At 46.8% G+C, this 4,359-nt stretch overlaps 1 long non-coding RNA gene across 1 annotated transcript; it reads right to left on the bottom strand.

Moving 5' to 3' along the window:
• Positions 1-244: 244 nt before the first annotated feature.
• LOC130542971 (uncharacterized) lies at positions 245-1,601 on the bottom strand. The gene is made up of 3 exons (XR_008957923.1): positions 1,542-1,601; positions 923-947; positions 245-294 (listed from the first exon to the last, which is right to left on the bottom strand). It is a non-coding gene; the product is annotated as an uncharacterized LOC130542971 (long non-coding RNA).
• Between the last annotated feature and the right edge of the window lie 2,758 nt (positions 1,602-4,359).

Below are 4,359 nucleotides of genomic sequence, written 5' to 3'. Positions count from 1 at the left end.
GTTCCATGTGTAGAATCTCAAAAGTACATATAGCTTTTTACATAAAATCTGTATATAAAAATAATTTCATTTCCATATACAAGCAGTTGACATTAGGAAAATGATTTTTGTTTTAGTATTATGTTCAATTCGCCAACACAGAATATACTGTCTGAATTTCATCTGAATTTGATTGGAAAGAAACCAAGAAAGCAACATCTGTTCCTCGTACAAAGAACTTCTAGCTCACCAAGGCGAGAGGTGTGCCTCCGGCGCTGTCTCCTTTGATGGGATCCAGGGCTTCCTCCAAGGCATCTAGGACACAGAGTACCCGTCAGCACATTCCTCTTGTTGCCCAAGAAAATTCATGGAATGTTGCTTGATATGGGCACGAGGCTGGGGTGTATGGAGCCAGCTGGTTTCCAAGCATGGACTGAAGTGGCCCTGCTGGGCCACCCACTGCAGTAAGGCTCTAAAGTGCGCAGTGTGATGACATGGCTTTGGAGAAGGGTGACATCATGCAGTATCTGTCTGACATATCTCCTGGAGAAACACCTTTCTCTCTCTTTCTCCCCCTCTCTGTCTCTCTTTCTCGGTCATCTCTCTCTTTGTCTTTGTCTCTCTATGTCTCTCTGTCTTTCTGTCTTTGTTCCTCTCTCTCTCTCTCACACACACACACACTCACAATCAAACCACATAGAGCCAAAAAAGACACCCCAACAGCATGCCTCACGCACACACACCCACACCACACACAGGGAATACAATGGCTTCCTAGGACTGTAGACACATGGACACACTTTTTCACCTGGGAAATCTCCTGTCCACCACACCCCCACAACCCAATCAGGGCGGCTCGCCAGACTGAGGATTGCAAGGATGCCCCACCTGCATTAACATCTAGTGTTTTGTCTCAGGAAGAGGCTGATTCCAGAATACGTACCGCATTCACCAGATGCTCCTGTCCCCTGCAGGTACAGAAAAGAGGACACCGTGAGGCTCAGGTCATGCTACACACTGTCTGTGTGCATGAGCTTTATTTCCCTCAATGACTTTAGGAACCCAGATGGAACACAGTGGTTGAGTCCAACGACCCCAAAGTAAGTGAACTGGGGATGCCTTAGGAAGTTGTTTTTCCTGGGGGACATGTCTGTCCAGTCCATTCAGGACGGTGACTACAAAATGCTTCATCCAAGCAGGAGAAAGTGTTACTGAGGGACAGGATCCTACCACAGCGTTTAGAACCACGTTTGGTGTCGCCAATGCTAAATGTCCTCTCGAATCAGCTAACGGTTGGCAGAGACAACCACTCAACGCTCTCCCCACCAGGGAAGTTCCATATGTAGAATCTCAAAAGTACATATAGCTTTTTACATAAAATCTGTATATAAAAATAATTTCATTTCCATATACAAGCAGTTGACATTAGGAAAATGATTTTTGTTTTAGTATTATGTTCAATTCGCCAACACAGAGTGTACTGTCTGAATTTCATCTGAATTCGATTGGAAAGAAACCAAGAAAGCAACATCTGTTCCTCGGACAAAGAACTTCTAGCTCACCATGGTGAGAGGTGTGCCTCCGGCGCTGTCTCCTTTGATGGGATCCAGGGCTTCCTCCAAGGCATCTAGGACACAGAGTACCCGTCAGCACATTCCTCTTGTTGCTCAAGAATATTCATGGAATGTTGCTTGATATGGGCACGAGGCTGGGGTGTATGGAGCCAGCTGGTTTCCAAGCATGGACTGAAGTGGCCCTGCTGGGCCACCCACTGCAGTAAGGCTCTAAAGTGCGCAGTGTGATGACATGGCTTTGGAGAAGGGTGACATCACGCAGTATCTGTCTGACATATCTCCTGGAGAAACACCTTTCTCTCTCTTTCTCCCCCTCTCTGTCTCTCTTTCTCGGTCACCTCTCTCTTTGTCTTTGTCTCTCTATGTCTCTCTGTCGTTCTATCGGTCTTTGTCCCTCTCTCTCTCTCACACACACACACACTCACAATCACACCACATAGAGCCACAAAACACACCCTAACACCATGCCTCACACACACACACCCACACCACACACAGGGAATACAATGGCTTCCTAGGACTGTAGACACATGGACACATTTTTTCACCTGGGAAATCTCCTGTCCACCACACCCCCACAACCCAATCAGGGCGGCTCGCCAGACTGAGGATTGCAAGGATGCCCCACCTGCATTAACATCTAGAGTTTTGTTTCAGGAAGATGCTGATTCCAGAATACGTACCGCATTCACCAGATGCTCCTGTCCCCTGCAGGTACAGAAAAGAGGACACCGTGAGGCTCAGGTCATGCTACACACTGTCTGTGTGAGCTTTATTTCCCTCAATGACTTTAGGAACCCAGATGGAACACAGTGGTTAAGTCCAATGACTCCAAAGAAGTGAACTGGGGATGCCTTAGGAAGTTGTTTTTCCTGGGGGACATGTCTGTCCAGTCCATTCAGGACGGTGACTACAAAATGCTTCATCCAAAAGCAGGAGAAAGTGTTACTGAGGGACAGGATCCTACCACAGCGTTTAGAACCACGTTTGGTGTCGCCAATGCTAAATGTCCTCTCGAATCAGCTAACGGTTGGCAGAGACAACCACTCAACACTCTCCCCACCAGGGAAATTCCATATGTAGAATCTCAAAAGTATATATAGCTTTTTACATAAAATCTGTATATAAAAATAATTTCATTTCCATATACAAGCAGTTGACATTAGGAAAATGATTTTTGTTTTAGTATTATGTTCAATTCGCCAACACAGAGTATACTGTCTGAATCATCTGAATTTGATTGGAAAGAAACCCAGAGAGCAACATTTGTTCCTCGGGGATAGACAGGCGAGCTCACCTTGTCAGGAGGCAGGCCCTCCTCCTCTGGGATCCTCTGATACAGCCAGGACCAGACAGCGCCATCATCAGTCACATCTAGAAGGACACAGAGTACCTGTCAGCGTATTGGTGGTGCTGCTCAAGAATGATGCGGGGAGGGGCGCCTGGGTGGCTCAGTCGGTGAACCATCTGCCTTCAGCTCAAGTCAGGACCGCAGGGTCCTGGGATCGAATCCCGCATGGGGCTTCTGCTCAGCAAGGGTCTGCTTTTCTCTCTCCCTCTGCCCCTCTCACCTGTTTGTGCTCTCACTCACTCTCTCTCAAATAAATAACATCTTAAAAAAAAAAAAAAGAATGCCTCGAGGTGTATTGGTCACTATGAATGGGGTTAGAGCATATGGAGGCATTTGGTTCCCAGGCATGGGCTGTATGCCCCGCTGGGCCTCCCGCAGTAATAGGGCTAAAATATGTGCCCTGTGGTGAGATTTCTTTATCTCATCTTGTCTTTTCTTCTCTTTTCTTTTCTTTCTTTTCTTTCTTTCTTTCTTTCTTTCTTTTTTTTTTTTTTTTTGAGAATGTGGACAATGGGAATTGTGCAGTGGCAGTGGGATACACCTCCTGGAGACATATGCAATCTCTCTCTCACTCTTTCCAACTCTCCCTCTCCCTCTCTGCATCTCTCTGTCTGTGTCTGTCTCTCCCTGTCTCCCACACAAAATCACACACTCACAATCACACCACATAGAGCCACAAAAGAAACCCCAACCCCAAGCCTCATGAACACACACCCACACCACACACAGGGAATACAATGGCTTCCTAGGACTGTAGACACATGGACACATTTTTTCACCTGGGAAATCTCTGGTGCCCCACACCCCCACAACCCAATCAGGGCGGCTCGCCAGACTGAGGATTGCAAAGATGCCCCACCTGCATTAACATCTAGAGTTTTATCTCAGGAAGAGGCTGATTCCAGAATACGTACCGCTCTCGCTGGTGATGGTTGAAGGTGTCACCTGCAGGTACAGAAAAGAGGACACCGTGAGGCTCAGGTCATGCTACACACTGTCTGTGTGCATGAGCTTTATTTCCCTCAATGACTTTAGGAACCCAGATGGAACACAGTGGTTGAGTCCAACGACCCCAAAGTAAGTGAACTGGGGATGCCTTAGGAAGTTGTTTGTCCTGGGGGACATGTCTGTCCAGTCCATTCAGGACGGTGACTACAAAATGCTTCATCCAAGCAGGAGAAAGTGTTACTGAGGGACAGGATCCTACCACAGCGTTTAGAACCACGTTTGGTGTCGCCAATGGTAAATGTCCTCTCAAATCAGCTAACGGTTGGCAGAGACAACCACTCAATGCTCTCCCAAAAAGGAAAATTATATGAGATCTATATGTATAATCTCAAATATACATTGTCTGATTTTCATCTGAATTTGATTGGAAAGAAACCAAGAAAGCAACATCTGTTCCTCGGACAAAGAACTTCTAGCTCACCATGGCGAGAGGTGTGCCTCCGGCGC

Source organism: Ursus arctos, unplaced genomic scaffold (assembly GCF_023065955.2).
Source record: "Ursus arctos isolate Adak ecotype North America unplaced genomic scaffold, UrsArc2.0 scaffold_64, whole genome shotgun sequence".
NCBI lineage: Eukaryota > Metazoa > Chordata > Mammalia > Carnivora > Ursidae > Ursus > Ursus arctos.
The sequence above is the reverse complement of the archived record's forward strand: the minus strand, read 5'-3'. Positions and strand labels throughout refer to the sequence as shown.